Source organism: Tachypleus tridentatus, chromosome 8 (assembly GCF_004210375.1).
Source record: "Tachypleus tridentatus isolate NWPU-2018 chromosome 8, ASM421037v1, whole genome shotgun sequence".
Classification (NCBI taxonomy): Eukaryota; Metazoa; Arthropoda; class Merostomata; order Xiphosura; family Limulidae; genus Tachypleus; species Tachypleus tridentatus.
The window spans coordinates 57359124-57378762 of NC_134832.1; the positions used below are offsets into that span (position 1 = coordinate 57359124).

The 19639-nt window shown below is 35.3% G+C and overlaps 1 long non-coding RNA gene across 1 annotated transcript; it reads right to left on the bottom strand.

The window, feature by feature from the left end:
- Positions 1-837: 837 nt before the first annotated feature.
- LOC143222440 (uncharacterized) lies at positions 838-18759 on the bottom strand. Its single transcript, XR_013012233.1, has 3 exons — positions 18632-18759; positions 8824-8891; positions 838-1332 (listed from the first exon to the last, which is right to left on the bottom strand). It is a non-coding gene; the product is annotated as an uncharacterized LOC143222440 (long non-coding RNA).
- Between the last annotated feature and the right edge of the window lie 880 nt (positions 18760-19639).

Sequence of the window (19639 nt, forward strand, 5' to 3'; positions counted from 1 at the left end):
TTGAATTAAACGAGACAAAAAAGTTCAATTCCTTACGAAATAATTATTATTAAAGTAAATAGAGAATTATTTTCTTCAGTTGAAAACAAGAGCTCATTGTTTGAAACGTAACAACAAGATTAGACACTTCTGAAAATGCGTATGATTATTCATTAATTGGTTTATTTTTAAAGTTTGAGCCAGCTTAGTGCTAGACACTCACTCAAACTTTCAAACACGTTTATGATGTACGTTTAGGGACGGCTGGCCACGTTAAAGATTTGTGAAATATTATGAAAATAAGTACTTTTTAGTATATAATGAACGATGGTGAATAGAATAGCTAAACGATAACCAGCTTTATGAGAGTGAGTTAGGCCCAACATGGCCAGATGGATAAGGCACTTGATTCGTAATCTGGGGGTCGCGAGTTCGAATCCCGGTCGCATCAAATATGCTCGCCCTTTCATCCATGGAAGCATTATAATGTGACGGTCAATCCCGCTATTCGTTGGTAAAGGAGTAGCCCAAGAGTTGGCGGTGGGTGGTGATGACTAGCTGACTTCCCCCTAGTCTTACACTGTAAAATTAGGGACGGTTAGCGCAGATAGCAATCGTTTATTTTTGCGTGCAAAACAAACCAACCAGTGAGTTCAAATTATAGTCATTCGCTCTGGATTGTAAGAATACCTGAATAACAAATGATTGAAACGTTATTAAAATCTTAAAGTTTTACCGTGCAGTGAAGGTAAATATTCATTTTATTAGATTTTCTGTTAACGAAAACTTTAAACGTAATTTATTAACAACATTATTAAATTTATAATTACACAAAATTGTTCGGATCGTTTCGTTTAGAACATCTTATGAAAATACCATACAATAATCAGAGGTGTTCGGATCGTTTCGTTTAGAACATCTTATGAATATATCATACAATAATAAGAGATATTCTGGTGTTTTTGTTTAGAACATCTTATGAATATATCATACAATAATAAGAGATATTCTGGTGTTTTTGTTTAGAACATCTTGTGAATATATCACTAAAACGTAACGTGTATTCCTGGAACGATAAAGGGTCTCATGTCTTACAGGATAAACAGTGATTCAGATGTATTAACAAAACGTGTATTTCTGGATGCTTGGTAAACAAATACATCACTGTATGATAATATAATGCGGGAATAATGATTAAACGGTCGAAATCGATCAATCCAGTCCAGTGTGCTTAACAGGTTTTCTCTTGTATCATGGCCAAAATCACTGTTCGTTCATTACAATTTCCATAACCGGTCGTCCGCCATGATGGAACTCCGAGGCGAGGAGTATCCGTTTAAACATCTGCACCTCCTATTCTGGGAAGATTGTGAAGAGTAGTGTTATACCAACTCTCTTATGTTCTCACCATTTCAATCATTTCTTTACTTAACATGTAAAGTATGTGGGTTATTTATCAGACAAATGCATATCCTGAAAGGCCATTGCATGGAATCTCAGAAACACTTAAACGTTTTTGTTGTTTTTTCTCTCAAAAATTTGAAGGTTTTTGCTTAGTTTAAAGCGATGTTTTAGTTTTCTCTGATTAATTATCTTGAGTTTTAATAATAAATATGAAACAAATGACCAGATTTCTAAAGGTAAACATGAAAATCCCAATAAAAGTGAGGTAAGAATTGTATAAATACTTCCAGATGCAATTAACCAGTATTATATTGGATATTTATTTGTATATCAAACAGTTATATATTTGTTAAAGACTTCAGCTTTTTTTTTTCCATTTAAAATTGGAACTAATAAATAACATATATACATCACAAGGTTATTGGACCCGGCATGGCCAGGTGGTTAGAAGGTTCGACTCGTAATATGAAGGTCGCGGCTTCGAATCCCCGTCGCACCAAACATGATCGCTCTTTCACCCGTGGAAGCGTTACAATGTGACGGTCAATCTCACTATTCGTTAATAAAAGAGTAGTCCAAGATTTGGAGGTGGGTGGTAATGACCAGCTGCCTTTCCTCTAGTCCTACACTGCTAAATTAGAGACGGCTAGCGCTGATAACCCTCGTGTAGCTTTGCGCGAAAATTCAAAACAAACCAAACCAAACTAAAGACGTTTGATTGATTGGAATTAACTCAAAGTTTCACAAACGCCTATCTTCCTTCTGCCCACCACAGGGGGGGGAGCAGAAATCCAGCTTCTAGTGGTGTGAATCCGCAGACTTAGGCGGGGCCCGTAGGGGGCGCATAAAGACGACCCAGGAGTGTTCTTTAAAAAGTAAACACTTCTCATGTCGGTCTTTACTGAATAGTCATAAATGAATCGTTCCTAACTTTGAATATTTATATTTTTATGTAGTATCGTACGCTCTTTAATCCTCAACAAACGGATTTGTACTGAAGCAAATTGAAGGGTTGTGTTACATAATCAAACGTTGGTTTGCTCACTAACACTGCAAGGTTTAAGATTTGCTCTGATGTGTCAAGTAGGTGCACCTTCAGAAACAAAAAGTGAGCGCCTTTTTCAGTTAATAGTTTTAACTAATTTTCTCAAACTTTAAATTAAATCCAACATTACTATTAGAAGGACTTTGAAGAGATTATTGGAGAGAGGAAATCCTCAGCCGAGATCCCCAAGTGTATGAAACAAACAGGAATAATAATATTAGTATTAAAGGTTGTTTATATGTTTATAGAATATATTTGTACTAAACAGATAAATAATATATTATTGTAATAAAGTAGAGAAACCAATATCGGTTGCTGCACGCCTGGGGAAAGTTGTTCTGAATAAAAAAACTCAAACTAACGTGGCAGGGGTTTAGTTTAGAGAGAGAGGAATCAGAAGAGTTCTCTCTCCAACTGGGGTGTTCAGGAACGTTGTGGTTCCTCTTCGTCCCCTTTCGTGAATTGTTATTAGGAATAAGTTGTTGTTGTTTTTTTAAAATAATAATTATTATTATTTTTAACTCTTTGGGTGGAGGATGTCTCTCTAAATGTTGTCTTGGGTGGAGGCAAAGGAAGCACCGGAAAGAAAGGCCGAGACCTGTTCCGAAAGGAAGAAGTCAAGCAAATGTGAACATGAATACAATTCATGAATAGAATTCAAATCAAATCAAACGGCGCGATTCAGGGTCTGGCCATAAAGTTGCCTGGGATCTAGAAATCCAATGCCTAAGTTTTTTGCTGTGGGGGGGGGAGAAACGGGAGTGCCCCGAGAAAACCCACTTTCACAGGACAGGCGCCGAAAGTTTTGCCTGTCGTGTGTCCGATATCTGAGAAAAAAAGGAATACATGTTAATGACATGGATTTATTTATTTACATTCTTTGTTGAGTAATTTGTGATTCTTGAAATATGTTCTAAGGTGAAATGTATTTTGTTGGTGCACTGGATAATTTGTGTAGTGATGCCGTTAGTTTGTTTCTATTTTCTGCTTTTAGATAATATTTAAGTGATATTTCCGTTATTCTATCTCTTATTGTTGGTAAATTGCTTATTTGGTTCTGAATTAGGTTTATTTACTTATTTATGTGCAAAGCTACACAATATCCTATCTACGCTCCATCCGCCACGGTAAATAAACCCTGTATTTTAGCGTTATATGTGTTTCACTCATCGCTGACCCACAGCGGCAATACACATACCATTACACTTAGACAGAAAACAAATATATTACGAGTACTCTACAATTGAAAGTAGAAAAGCCACTGCAAAAGTCTACTAGCGAATAAATGAAATAAATCAAACGTCATGACTTTAATTTTAGCTGTGTAAATGAAGGAAAAAACATGAGTTTACTGTTATTTCAAGAAGTGAATTCATTGCCAAGTAATGCTGTCTCACAGTACAATTCAAGGAGTAAATTCGGTGCCAAATAATACTGTCTCATGGTACAGGCCTGGCATAGCCACGTGGGTTAAGGCGTTCGACTCGTAATCTGAGGGTCGCGGGTTCGAATCCCCCTCACAACAAACATACTGGTTCTTTCAGCCGTGGTGGCGTTATAATGTGACGGCCAATCCCACTATTCGTTGATAAAAGAGTAGCCCAAGAGTTGGCGGTGATATGTGATGACTAGTTGCCTTTCATCTAGTCTTACACTGCAAAATTAGGGACTGCTAGCGCAGATAGCTCTCGTGTAGCTTTGTGCGAAATTAAAAAAGAAACAAATTCATAGTAGGATAAATTATTCTTCTTCTGTGCGTTATGTGAAACACTTTGCCGATAAAAACAGGTTTTATCTTATGTTCTAAAAATATTTAGATAATATTACACAGGCCTGCAAATTTAAATTTCATAAACTTTATTTCAATTTTAAAAACGGATTTTCCCATAATTCAGTTGTGTAGGTTTCGAGAACAATATTTATATTTTTCAATCACATAAGAATTTTTTTTTTACAAATCTGGAAGAAAAATTACAACAACTCTTATTTAGAACAAATTTACGACAAACTTAACACATACATAATATTATATGTTTGGATCATTCGCACAACCTTTTGTTGCCATAGCGAGGAATAAATAATATTGAAAAGAAAAAAATTAAAGTTAAAGCGCACGCACAAATAAATACTACCCAGAAATGACACGTCATGCGGCCTGTTAATCGTTTATATACTATCGGTGTGTCTCTCGTGAGTTCTAGAATGTTAGATAAGACGATCACATCGCCTGGGGAAAGTAATAGTCAGTGGTTGTCCAAATTTTAAGCATAACAAAATTTAAACTGATTTCAATAAAAATAATTAGTTTATGTAAAAATTAACATTATTTTTGGATTCAGCTAACACTGAAAACAAGTACATATTTCAAGACAATAAAACTATCGTTGTTAGTCAACGATTCTATTCGAACATAATAATCTCAAGTATGAAGCTTAAAGGTGTAAAAATAGAAGTTCGAAACATGTCCGGTCAGCAATATTTAATTTCATCAAAACGTGCGATAATTTAAAAATTGTCAATAAATGGTTTTAAGTGTTATTCATAAGAAAATTAAAGCAAGTCAGTATCTCGTTCGTGATGCTTACATAAGGTTGTCCAGAAATAAATGCCATTTTTGAACTGCGAAGTTTGGAAAAATATAAACCAGTGTTGTAAAACATGCTTTAATCAAAGTAAGAACCGTTTGCTTTAACAAACTTTTACCAATGTGTGACGATGTTGTTTGTGCTCCTGCTGTAGAAATCAGTTTCCATGGTCAGTGAACTACCTGAAAGCCTCTTCTGCAGCTGCCTGGTTTTGAAAGAGTTTGTTATTAAAAAAGTTGTCAAACTGCTTGAAAAAGTGAAACTCTGTTGGGAAAAAGTCTGGGGAATAAGGTGGATGAGGCAGAACCTTGATTCCTAGTTCGTTCAATTTTTGGAGCGTCATCTTTGACAGGTCTCATGAATCCGATTTTGTTGATCTTCAGTCAGCTCGTGCGGAACCCACTTATCCCACTTTTTCGTCTTTCCAGTCGCACTCAGATGGTTGGCATTGCTTTATTTGCTTGTGCCTAGCTTTACTGCAAGCTCAGGTACTGTTGTGCGAGGGTCTGTCTCAACTGACAGACCTTAATGCGTTTTAATCTAAGGATGACTTCCTTCCACGACCTTCGTGGTCTTCAAGACTTTCATCTCCATGTCGAAACCTTTGGAACCAACGCTGAACTGTATGTTCAGCAACAGATCCATAGCCAAATCCCTGGTTTATGTTACGTACAGTTTCGATAGCTTTCGTCCAAGTTTGAAGTCGTAGAGGAAAATCAGACGAAAGTCCTTCTTACCCATGCTGCCTTGGGGGTTGCAAAACGTACTCTGAGTAGAGCTGGAACAGCAGACATTTACGAAACCTTGCAAGCGACAAATGCTGGACTAAACCAACTCAATATCCAGCTTCTCAGTTTCATCATGAAAATTTTGATATTTTTTTTCTGGACAACTAATACATATGAAAGAATAAATTATGAGAAATTGAAGTGGGTTATTTTGTCTACAATTTGTATTCTGATTATAAAAAAATAGTTTTGTTTGATAAACAATTAATATTCAATATATGATTGAAAAAATATCGGTTTCCCACTGAATGGTAATAAAGGCAAGAAGATACGAGGGGTCGAGTATGTTACATTCTAGCGATTTTAGAAACAAAAATCAATGAGCCACATAAACATCATGGCCAATATAAACTCATGATGGAACAGAAAGTATCGGAACTATATTTTGGCATTGTTTTGCGCTTATTAGGTAACGAAAATCGAAAACTGATTTTTTGGGGGGAAGGAACGGTACGTAAGAACATTTTTAAACTCAAAATATTGAAATACTTAGATCATTAAAAAATATGTTCATAACAGGAATTTAGAATTTCGAAGCCGGGAAAAGTTAACTGAGCTTAATGATACTGGAAACTAAGGAAGATGGATGATGTTTGGACACCAGGACCATCCAGAATGAAACGAGCAACAAGTTGTACCATAACTGTGTTAAGTACTGTGCAACATCATGTAAGAGATGAGAATGTTCGAACGCAGCGTGCAGTAACAAAAGCCGTTCACGTCAACTTGCAATTGTTCACAATAAAACCAGGAAGAATTTCCATCTGGAAACAAACCAACAAAGTACTGGTTTATTAAGACAATGTTTTCAGTTATATCTCCTGTTCAACTATAGTATATTTCAAGTAGCTGCAGAATGAAATCTGTATTCATAGTATTTCATACAAAAACATATCGTTGTAAACGCTGGACACAGAGCTTATGCAATCGGAATATTTAAAAGGGCGTTGAGGAACTATCTTTCTCAAACACTAGATCAGTTATGAAGATCATGCAAGACAGAAGGAATGCTTTGGACATGACAGAATTACGATGGAACCTTTAGCAATGGAAATTACGCAGACTTTCGATTGTCGGATACAGCTTTATTGAATATGGTCTGTGTCCACGTGGTGAAGGTCAAATATCATTTTTATATGAAATATTATGCCTATAGGAAATTTCCCGGTGGTCTCCAGAATTACAGCTTGGTTATTTTCTCTTTAAGGTCCTCTAGTGGCACAGAGATATGTTTGCGGACTCATACCGCGAGAAACTAGGTTTCGATACCTGTGGTAGTTACAGCACAGATTGCGCATTGTATAGCTTTGAGGTTAATTCCAAATAGTCGTTAAAAATTCTCTTTACAAATTGCTTACACAGAAATACACTTACACAAACATGCATGTAGACGAAGTTTATATGTTTGAATCTTGTTGTTTACATATTATCGCCTTTAGTGAGGTTCATCTAAAATCAGGGGTTTGATTCCTCTCGGTGGACTCAGATGACAGCTCTAAGTAGCTTTACTATAACAAAACACACATACTCATCTATTATGGTCCGGCATGGCCAGGTGGTTAAGACACTTGTAATCTGAAGGTCGCGGGTTCGAATCCCTGTCTTAGTAAACATACTCGCCTTTTCAGCCGCGAGGGTGTTATAGTGTGACAGTCAGTCCTCCACTATTTGTTGATAAAAGATTAGCCCAAGTTGGCGGTGGGTGTTAATGACTAGATGATCTCCCTCTAGCCTTACTCTGTTAAATTAGGAACGACAAGCGCAAATAGCCCTCGCGCAAATTTGCGCGAAATTCAAAAACAAACATGGCAAAAGAATGCTATTTGCTCTCTTTACATTTCATATGCTAACTTTAAAGGCGACACCAGTACACTGTGGTATTTACTTTAAATGTCCAAGTGACTTAAATGACACAGATTTGATGAATATACATATGTATAGAAAGGAAACACCATCTTAAGGAGTATTACAGATCTTTATTCCGATACACCACAATAAACAATTTATTTAGAAAGCTTGAAATAACAATAAATGATGTGATCACTGATTAATGATCAAATAGATCAATGAATTAGTTTGTTGATATTTTGGACTGATAAGAAATATTAATGTATATTAACAGATAAGTGGCGAGCATAAATTTCTATGGAAAATGTAGACAGCTAGAGGGACACATAAAAAGAGGAATGAGTGTATTTCTTGATAGGTGGACGAGACAGTTTGTTTTGTTTGAATTTCGCGCAAAGCTACTCAAGGGCTATTGCGCTATCCGTCCCTAATTTAGTAGTGTAAGACTAGAAGGAAGGCAGCTAGTCATCACCACTCACCGCCAACTCTTGGGCTACTATTTTACCAATGAATAGTGGGATTGACCGTCACATTATAACGCCCCTACAGCTGAAAGGATGAGCATTTTTAGTTTGGTTTGTTTTGAATTTCGCGCAGAGCTACATGAGGGCTATCTGCGCTAGCCGTCCCTAATTTAGCAGTGTAAGACTAGAGGGAAGATAGCTAGTCATCACATACCACCGCCAACTCTTGAACTACTCTTTTACCAACGATTAGTGGGATTGACGCGTCACGTTACAACGCCCCCACGCCTGAAAGAGCGAGAATGTTTTATGTAACGGGGATTCGAACCCGCGACCCTCAGATTATGAGTCGAGTGTCTTATCCACCTAGCCATGCTGGATCTGGACGAGACAGATAAATGACAAAACGAGTCACTGCTAAGCAGATTATTTTGACGTATTACTCAGAGTTACTCAAATCAATTTTTTTTCACAAAACGGTTTTTTACGATGCTTTACTTATTTTGATACCTTTATTTAAAATAAAAGTGAACATACAGCAGAAGATAGAGCGATAATTAAAAATTAAGATAGAAAAAAAGAGAAAGAAAGATCATTGTGTAAGTAACAAAAACATAGAAGGTATTGGATGCGTTTAAGTACAAAGCAATAGATGTTTAATCTCTTAGAAATGACATCCGTTATTAATATAATAATAACTACTATACAACCTGGAAGATGGTCCCTTTTATTAGAGATTCTTTTTTAGCCGGAAATTCTGAGTCTGTGATTTAAGATTCTATAATAAAAGATTACAGACGATTCAGTATTTCTCAGATAAGCCTTAAAGTTTTCGTATCGTATTACTGTATCTAGAAGAACCTCTCTTTGGGTAAATTTCTTTTAAAAATAGTACAAATAAAACTCACTCACACATAAAAAACATGATTTTAAAGTGAGACAACATATTTATTTTTAATCAAAACTTTTATTATTATTATTATTATTATTATTATTATTATATATTTATGCAAAAGGGTGAATGGCTTAGATTCATTGGCTCGGAATGTTAACGTGGTTAGGTCGCTTGACTAGTATTCTGAGGATTGGGGGTTCGAATCCTCCGAACTAGAGTGGTGATAACTAACTTTCTTTGTGGAAAATGGATTTATGCTTACGCCATTCTGAGAGCAGATATTTTTCATATCATTTATAAATTGATTAGTTATCTAATAACGGTAAATAAACGTTTTTATTCATCTAATACAGCTATGCATGCTTTCTGTGGGCGTGGCTACTTTGGATGCACATATTTGGAAAACCGCTCTTCCATTTAAACCTGAAAACGCTTATGCTAGTTTTATTGTCTTATCGAACTAGGTGTAACCATATGACATCAACAAACGTGTACGTGTTATTATTACTCATGTAAATACAATCTCACCTGAATATTAATATTCTATATCAAAACAATAGAAACTTTAAAGTGTGGCTTCCATTGGTGGTAAAACGTTCATCCGCAGATATATGGCTTGGCATGGCAAGATGTATCAGACACTCGACTCCTAATCCGAAGGTCACAGGCTAGAATCTCCGTTACACCAAACGTGCTCGCCCTTTCAGCCGTGGGGGCGTTATAATGTAACAGTCAATCCACTATTCGTTGGTAAAAGAGTAGCCAAAAAGAGTTGATAGTGGGTGGTGATGACCAGCTGCCTTTCCTCTAGTCTTACACTGCTAAATTAGGGACGGCTAGCACAGATAGCCTTCGTGTGGCTTTGCGCAAAATTCAAAACAAATCACAGGTATGTAGATGGGTATAATAAAAGTTAAATGTTTGACAGAGAAAAATCTTATAGTTTGGAAATAAAACACTTACGAGTCTTGTTTCCGGTTCACCAATATTTATTTGTTGTGATTGTAGTTCTTGGTGTAAAATTCGATATCAGTTGAAAAATGTCTTGTTTTCTTAGAGTGAGAGTGGTGAAAAACAAAATATAACACAAGTTGTTATAATAAAAATATTTTGCTTCGTTGCATTAAACAAAAACATCATCGGTTAGTTTTATATTTTTTTTGTGGTCGTTTGTTTCATTTGTTTTTGAATTTCGCGCAAAGCTATACGAGGGCAATCTACGCTAGCCGTCCATAATTTAGTAGTTTAAGACGAGAGGGAAGGCAGCTGGTCATCATGTATAACTTTATAATAATTAATAAAAAAAATTCTATCTAATTAAATCAAAATTATAAAAAACATCCACTATTTAAAATATTATTTTTAAGTTCCTACGTTTGAAGATTACAATGTATTGTGTTCATTAATTGAGAATGAAGAGTGAAACATGTTTGTCATATGTCAGTAGAATTACTCAAAGATTTCAACTATTTATGTTACGTCATTGTGTATATGTGTTTATACGAAGTTACGTGTCATAAGATTGCGAATACATCTGTTTCCCGCTGATACAGCAGTAAGTCTACGGATTTACAACGCTAAAATCAGGGGTTCGATTCTCTTCGGTGGATTCAGCAGAAAGCTGGATGTGGCTTTGCTATAAGAAAACCACATGTGCGCGCGCGCGTGAATACGTCTACCTCGATATTATTGTGAAATAATATTCGTAAATTGTAAACTGTTGTTATTGAAGATGTTAGACCACAGATGTCGTTTCTTGTCTTCGTTTACTTTCAGCATTTCTTCTATTGTTTAATTTGTGGTATTTGGAATCGATTTGTGTGCAAATGCTATAACAACATAGGAGAATTACGTAAGAATTGAAAGAATCCAAAACGGTGAAGTGTAAAACGAAAACAAGTTGAAAGTCAGGGCTGTATGTCGGGTGAGTAAGGGTCGGTCATCGGAACTTAGATGTTGTTGTTATCATTGTGAAAAGACATAATATGTGGAAGTGAAAAGGTACTAAGACCACATGGGAAGATAAGTGTCATTCTGAGATGTTGTTACACGATGACCAGCGCACGTTACATGTTCACGTCTGAACACTTCACACGAAGAGTGCCAGAAAGTACTGCTAGCATGTGAACAACCAATCTCACAGAAGCACAAGTGCCATTCCATGATCTTCCAAAGCATGATCCAACAAAGAAAATATTAATAATACAGTCATCGTTAAACTATATCCGACAGTAGAAGGATATCAGTGATATATTAATAGTTACATTGTACACAACAATAGGATATAGATAATATAATAATTGTTATATTATACATGACAGTAGAAGGATATCAGTGATATATTCATTGTTACATTACACACAGCAATAGGATATAGATAATATAATAATTGTTATATTATACATGACTGTAGAAGGATATTAGAGAAGCATTCATTGTTACATTACACACAGCAATAGGATGTAAATAGTATAATAATTGTTATATTATACATGACAGAGAAGGATATCAGTGATATATTCATTGTTACATTGTACACAACAATAGGATATAGATAATATAATAATTGTTATATTATACATGACAGTAGAAGGATATCAGTGATATATTCATTGTTACATTGTACACAACAATAGGATATAGATAATATAATAATTGTTATATTATACATGACAGTAGAAGAATATTAGTGAAGCATTCATTGTTACATTACACACAGCAATAGGATGTAAATAGTATAATAATTGTTACGTTATACATGACAGAGAAGGATATAAGTGATTTATTAATTGTTAAATTATACACGTTCGTAGGAAGATGTCAGTGAGATATTAGATGTTACATTATATACGACCGTAAAAGTAAGGAAATATGTTTAAAAATATTATTTGAGCTAGTAATGTAGTAGATGTCATTACACAGGCATAACTCTTCCCCCACTCTCCACCCCTGGAAAAAGGATATCTCTTAGTTCTTTGTAACGTCAGAAAAAAAAAAAAACACAATACTAACTACTTCTACTAAACAAACCTTCCTATACTAATATGCAGGAACCGGTATGGCCGGGTGGGTTAAGGCGTGCGAGTCGCGGGTTCGCATCCCCGTCGCACCAAACATCCTCGCCTTTCCAGCCGTGGGGGCGTTATAAGTGACGGCCAATCCCACTATTCGTTGGTAAAAGAGTAGCCCAAGAGTTGGCGGTGGGTGGTGATGACCAGCTGCCTTATCTCTAGTCTTACACTGCTAAATTAGGGACGGCTAGCGCAGATAGCCCTCGTGTAGCTTAGCACAAAACTAAAAAAAACAAAACAAACTACCATGCGGCGTGTGTATAAAAAAAAAGAAACAAAGTTATAAATTATACAGAGTGAGAAATAGAAGGTTTTTAATACGTGTGACTTTTCACTTTGTGTGTTCACCTTCTTATGCTTTAGAATTATTTTACTAGCAACAACTTGACTGTCATGTGACTGCGTAGGTGTATTTTCAATGTTAAGTATTATATTTAAAGTTTCTAAATATAATATTTATATTATGATATCGTTTTATCAAACGATAAAATAAAAGTTTTTGTTCACCTTCTTATGGTTTAAAATTATTTTACTAGCAAGAACTTGACTGTCATGTGACTGCGTAGGTGTATTTTCAATGTTAAGTATTATATTTAAAGTTCCTAAATATAATATTTATATTATATAATATTATAAATATTATATAATATTTATATTGTGATATCGTTTTATCAAACGATAAAATAAAAGTTTTTGTTCACCTTCTTATGGTTTAAAATTATTTTACTAGCAAGAACTTGACTGTCATGTGACTTCGTAGGTGTATTTTCAATGTTAGAACAGGAAAACGTTAAAACACCTACACAAAAACATATATTATCCATTAAGGTAGGTATTGATATTTAATTCAAACGGTAACGAATAATTTGTCACAAGTTAAATTTAACACGAGTAACAAGTGTATTTTTACAGCTTAATATGGATTGAAAATACAAAAAAAAAACTATATAATAAATACGTAAAACGAGAAAACACATTAAAATACAAGGTGGTACGTGTTATTATTTTTATTTGTAGTTTAGAAACTTTATGTGGACCAGCGATAGCTCTCTGATATTTAATCACCATTATGTACCCCGACAAAATTAATGTAAGTAAAAGTTTCAAAAGAATCCAGTATTATATATATGGAGGTATATAAACAAGATGAAATCCTCAATAACTATGATTGTAATTAAATCTCAAATCGGTAAAGAGATGGATCTAAGAGTAGTTTCTAGTTTCTAGTTGAAAAAAAAAAATTCACAGCGATTTTTAATGAGCCAGTTTGCCGCGGCAAAAAATGAACTTAAACACTGGTACCTTTTTAATTTCTGTTTGTGTTTGTGCGAAGAAAAAATATTCATAATGAATAATATAATGGAATATTAAAAGCAAACTAGTACAAAATTTATTTGAAATGCAAACATTTCAAGTTGATTTTCCTAAATTAATTTGTTTGTTTGTTTTAGAATTAAGCACAAAGCTACACAATGGGCTATCTGTGCTCTGCCCACCACGGGTATCGAAAACCGATTTTTAGTGTGTATGTCCGCAGACATACCACTGTATTACTGGGGGGCTCCTAAATTAATGGTTTTACTTTTATGCTTTGCAAAATCTGGGGACAAAGCGACATGTTTTAAAACCTCAGTGTAAATCTAAATCCTTTTGTTTATCACTATATCCTAATAAAAATATCTTGAGAAGGTTTTATATTTTCAAACATTACAATCACCACATTTACTATTCAAGTAGTTTAATGTTCGTTTCCTCGCTAGGCACGTGCTTCAACTTAAAAATATAATTTTTTTCGGAAAATTCCACCATTCTAGCCCCACAGTGGCACAGTGTTATGTCTGCGGGCTCACACCGATAAAATTCGGATTTCTATACCCGTGGTTGGCAGAGCACGGATAGCCAGCCCATTGTATAGCTTTGGGCTTAATTCTAAGCAAACAAACAAATACACCATTCTAGGGTTTATAAAATTTTAATAATCTCCAGTGAAAATATCAAGCAAGGAGTCAAAACAAGAGTCAATCGATGTTTTATTGATAACTCAAACGATATAAAGAATATGGTTTCACGCACGAGCTAAATTAATAATAAAGAAAACATTCCCGTATTTTTATATTACGCTCGGTACTAATATTGAATTAGAGATATAATATATAAAGATTGGTCTGACAAGCCCTCCGCTAATACGCTAAAATCAAGGGTTCGATTCCCCTTGGTGGGCTCAGCAGATAACCCGATGTGGCATTGCTATAAAGAAAACACAACGCACACTTGGTCTGACAAACCATTCTTATTTCTTTGAAAGTAAGTGTGTCATGTATTTGCAACGTGATAACAGCTCTTTTATGGAACAAGCAAAAATGTGTGGGCTTAGCTTTTGCCCTGGCCAGTAAAACTTGTGCTCTTCAGGCGTAGTGATCTACGTCAACACAATTTGTCGAACGGTTTGCCATAAAAGGATGTGATACCTGAACCAACACGCATGCGTTGTGGAGAGGGTTCAAGGACAACGAAGGCCAAATCCTGTTTCTAAGGGCTGGTTTTTCTAATATACCTTCGGTAGTGGGTAGTGGCCACGGTTACTTTCATGCCTGTTTATTATATTCTATTAAAAACAAATCTAAATGCTCCGGAACATATAGGATCCGTACCAGTCCTGTCAGTATTAAGAAATATGTTTTATAAGGTACGTAAGCTCAGTAGATCTGTCTCGGCGAAACGTGAAATAAAAAAAATATTGAATAAGATGTTTTAATTGGTTAGAAAGAAGAAAAACGTAACGTAGTTTGATATGATAATTTAACGTGACAGCCTTGCCAAATGTTAAATTATAACAATGTCCGATGACGTATATTCTTTCATTTTGAACATTATATTTGTATAGCTTCGTAAGAAAAGAAGTACAGGATATTTCACCATTGACCCAGATGTAATGGAAAATACATTTTATAGTGGCAGACAACCTAGGAGAGCTAATGGTTTTCTTTATTTTTGGGGGTTGGAAACGCAGTATCATCTTTAGGAGATGATAGGTGGTTTGAAAAATGAACTATCAATCATTACTCTGTACATTTACCTTATGATATAGAGAGGCTTCCAAATAAATCCAGTTATTAGTTAGTTTGTATTCAAGTTTAAACCTGCACAGTAAACTGGATGAAATGTGCCTATCACAAGGATTAGCGCCGAACTTTAGAATTATAAACCTTCAAGATCAGCTCTGAACCACCAGGAGTCGTCTAAGTGTCAAATTGAATATAAATAGACTAAAATATTTACGTCATACCTTTCAGTCACTGTACAACTGAAGTATCAAAACTACTCTATAAAGATAGGCGTGGCACGGTCAGGTGGTTAGGACGTTCGATTCGTAGCCTGAGGATCACGGGTTAGAATCCCAGTCACACCAAACATGCTCGCTCTTTCAGCTATGGGGGCGTTATAATGTGACAATCAATCAGACTATTTCTTGATAAAAAAAAGTAGCCCAACTTAGCTGAGGGGAAAAACGTAAAAGAAAATGTCACCTAATCCATAAGCAAAATATATACATTGCATAAGACAACAAATTCTGTGATAATATAAGCTGTTGTATTTTCATATTACATCTTACCTGGTTAGAAATGGAGAAAACTTGAATTCCAGATTTAGCTGAAAGGTTGGTGGGACTCCAACGTGACGCTCGACTCATAATCTGCGGTTCGAGTATTCGAATTCCCGTCACCGAACATGCTCGCCTTTTCAGTCGTGGAGTCGTTATAATGTGACGATCAATCCCAGTATTTGTTGGTAGAAAGAGTAGCCCAAATTTTGGCGGTGGGTAGTGATGATTAGATGTTTTACTCTTCTAAATTAGGGACAGCTAGCGCAGATAGCCCTCGTGTAGCTTTGCGCGAAATTTAAACCAACCAGAGCTAATGAATGCATCTTCATAACGAAAGAGTAAAACAACTAAAACCGATATTACCTCAACTGTAACGAAATTATAAATACATTTAGACAATGTGACCCAATGCGTTTATTGTAACGCTTTGTTGTTATTTATTAGGGGCTATAAACTCGGTCCAATGACAACCCGCATACGGTCTGTGGTTTAGTTACTAATTAATTGACTAAAAATAAACTTGCAAGTCTCTTTATAACAGAGATGGTTGATACGAGCATGAAAAACACAGCTATCAACTTCACAGTCTGCTGAGGTCTTCATCACGTTACTGGTATAATGTTTTTAAGCAACAGTAGTTTTAATACTCGTATCAGCAATCTGTTGTTCTTGTTTTGAATTTAGCACAAAGCTACACCATGGGTATCGAAACCCGGTTTTTAGCGTTGTAGGTGCGCAGACATACTGCTGAGCTACTGGGGGGCACAGCCGTCTCTGCTGTAGATGTACTTCGAGCGGGTTCTTCGACATGCTGAACATTGCTGATAACAAGAACTAACAAAACTAATAACATGTACTCTTTATTACAAAATTAGTGCACATGTTTTATTTTTGTGCCTAAACACTCATCAGAGTTGTGTCGTTGATTATAATATTAAACATAAAATCGAAGTACAGTATTTTCAGATGTATTTCAGTACCGAAGACATTTACGGTAGTTGGCTGAGGCATCAACGACATTTTTTCGGGCCGGCCCGGCATGGCCAGGTGGGTTAAGGCGTTCGAATTGTAATCTGAGGGTCGCGGGTTCGAATCCCGGTCGCACCAAACATGCTCGCCCGTTAAGCCGTGGGGGCGTTATGATATGACGGCCAATCCCACTATTCATTGGTAAAAGAGTAGCCTTTCTTCTAGTCTAGCACTGCTAAATTAGGGACAGCTAGCGTAGATAGCTCTCGTGTAGCTTTGTGCGAAATTCGAAAACAAACAAACAAACAAACAGTTCTCGGGCAAATATATGCCTAGTCAGCGTCAGTCTCATTTCCTTGTAGCCTCCCTGATTTAACAGCGAAAGACTAGAAAGTGGTCAGCTGGTGACCAATGGTTCCCAAACTTTTCAGCTGATGTAAATAAAAGAAGCCTGAAACCTCCCAACCTATAAACATTCCTTAAAATATGATTTATCAGTTTCCAATTTTTGTTCCCAAACATTTTAGTATGATGTGAATAACAAAAAAGTCTGAGGCCCCCTCAACCTATAAATATTCCTAAAAATATGATAATCTATTTACAAAAATATTTGTTAATGAACTTTAACGATGTCTTTTTCAATTAAATTGTATGTTTTCAATTAAATGTGGCCTTTGCTAATGAATTTTGTATGTATTATAATTAGACTATAGCGATTGTTTGCGTTTGGGTTAAATTTGTAGACTTTTAAGTAATTGAATACGCAATTAATTTTATATAAGGTTATCCTATTTTCCTTTTAACATGTGAAAAAATTCTGTATATCAATTAATTTGTCCATACTTTTTATCAGCTTATTGTTTATTAACAATTAAAAGTAATTCAGCATCTTTGTTTTCTACACATTTCTTGGCGGGTCCCCCAGAACAAAAAAAAAAGATTCACTTTTCCCCAAGGTCACACGATTCTCACTTTGGAAAACACTGTCAACACAATCGAACGCTATCTCTTGGTCTACTATTTTACAGACGAATAGCGTGATTGGTCAACTATATTTCTTAGTTATGTTTCATAACAGAAGTTCGAATATCTCCTACAATGGCTGCTATAATTCCATTAGACCAAAAAAGTTACGTATTAGAATGTGTGGAATATCCTATTAGCACAGCAGGAGTTTCGATAAATTTTAAAACAGAATTAATAATTCTTAAAAAAACACACGTAAATTACAAACATCCTTTATAGGAAATTTTCAGCCGATTGATGTCAATTTCCATGTGATGACTTACCGGCGATGACTTTGTAAGACTAAGATGTGCTGTGTCAACACTATGAAAGGCGTATAGTTGCAAAAGTACAAGGTATCGTACCACTACACGGTTTGTTCAACACTGGTACCTTTTCAGTTCGTTAGGAAAGCAATGTCATCTCGCTCTCGTACTAATGTGAGTTTTTTTAGCCTAAAAAACTAGACAACTACCCATTTTGACGTCATTGGCATGATAGCGTTACATGGCAAATAATGCATAAATTTATATCTTTAGAAAGTTGGTTTCGGGTTTAACCACTGCCTATCAGTATCCATAAATGACTGGAAAACGTTTTAACTTATAGTTATTAGCGTAGTTAAGAGACTGGGATTTGTTTGGTTTTTGCTAATCACAAATCTACACCATGTGCTATCTGTGTTTTGCCCACAACGAGTATCGAAACCCGATTTTTAGAGTTGTAAGCCTGTAGTCTTACTACCGAATCACTGGGGAGCAAAGACATGCCAAATAACCTAACTACTAACTACAAATATATTTAAAGGACTGGAAAAACTAGTAAACCATTACCTATTAACGTATTTTAAGGCCTAAAACTGATTTGGTTTGGTTGTTATCCAGCACAAACCCAAACAACGTGCTATTTGTTCTCTGCTCGAAAAAATATTGAAGCCTAATATATAGCTTTGTAAGTTTGTTCTATGTACTTACCACTGGACCATTAAGGAGCAAAGACCTGAAAAGCGAATTAACCACTGACAACCAATATATTTAAAGCACCGAAAAACGAGTTAATATCTGGCTATTAACACATTCAAGAGACCGAGATAGGAGATAACAATTACATAGTGATATATTCAAAGGACTGGGAGACGAACTAACCACCACAACTTAGCTATACGTTTTTGGATGACATACAAATAACTACATATAATATATTGAAGAAAACGTAGAAAACAAATTACTCACTATCTGTTAATGTACTGATTTCAACATCGAAGGAGATAAAATCTACATAAGGCTGAAAGTAACGCATAAAACAGTCTCATACATTAAAGTTATTGGGAAACCCCCTGATATGTTTGAACATTTAAAAACTGGCACCATGTAATCACTTTTTAAATATGATAAATCACATGTATGTGTCAACAGCTCATTAGGTAATAACTGTAAAAGTTATTAAAATAATCAAAGAAAAGACACGTGTATTTGGAGTGTCTGTAAACTTATTTAACTACAGCGTGAAAACTCGCTAAAGTTAAATTGACAAATCTAACGATTCTCCCGTGGGACAGTGGTGAGTTTATTGAATTATAACGCTACCATACGTGATTCGATTCCCCACGGTGTGCACAGCAGATTGTTTGTGTTTTATTAAGTTAAGCTGTGTCACCGGGAGTAGGCAGGAAATATATAGTTCAAAGTGGCTTTGCTCTCAAACACGTGAACAGATCAAAGTTAGACCAAACAAGTTACATATTTTTTCTCCGTCTTTTATTACTTTTTGTTCAATATAAATAAATATCTAGAAAACACTATAGCAAGATTGTTATAAGTCACCATTACTCAAGTATATTTCACAATCAAATTTGAAACAGTAAAATAAATTCCAGGTATAGTTACAGGCGGATATCTTATATCTTATTTTTAAGTCACAGAGCCACAGCTTTATCATATTTTTAATTTCAGGTCCCAAAACCACAAATTTTCTTATATTGT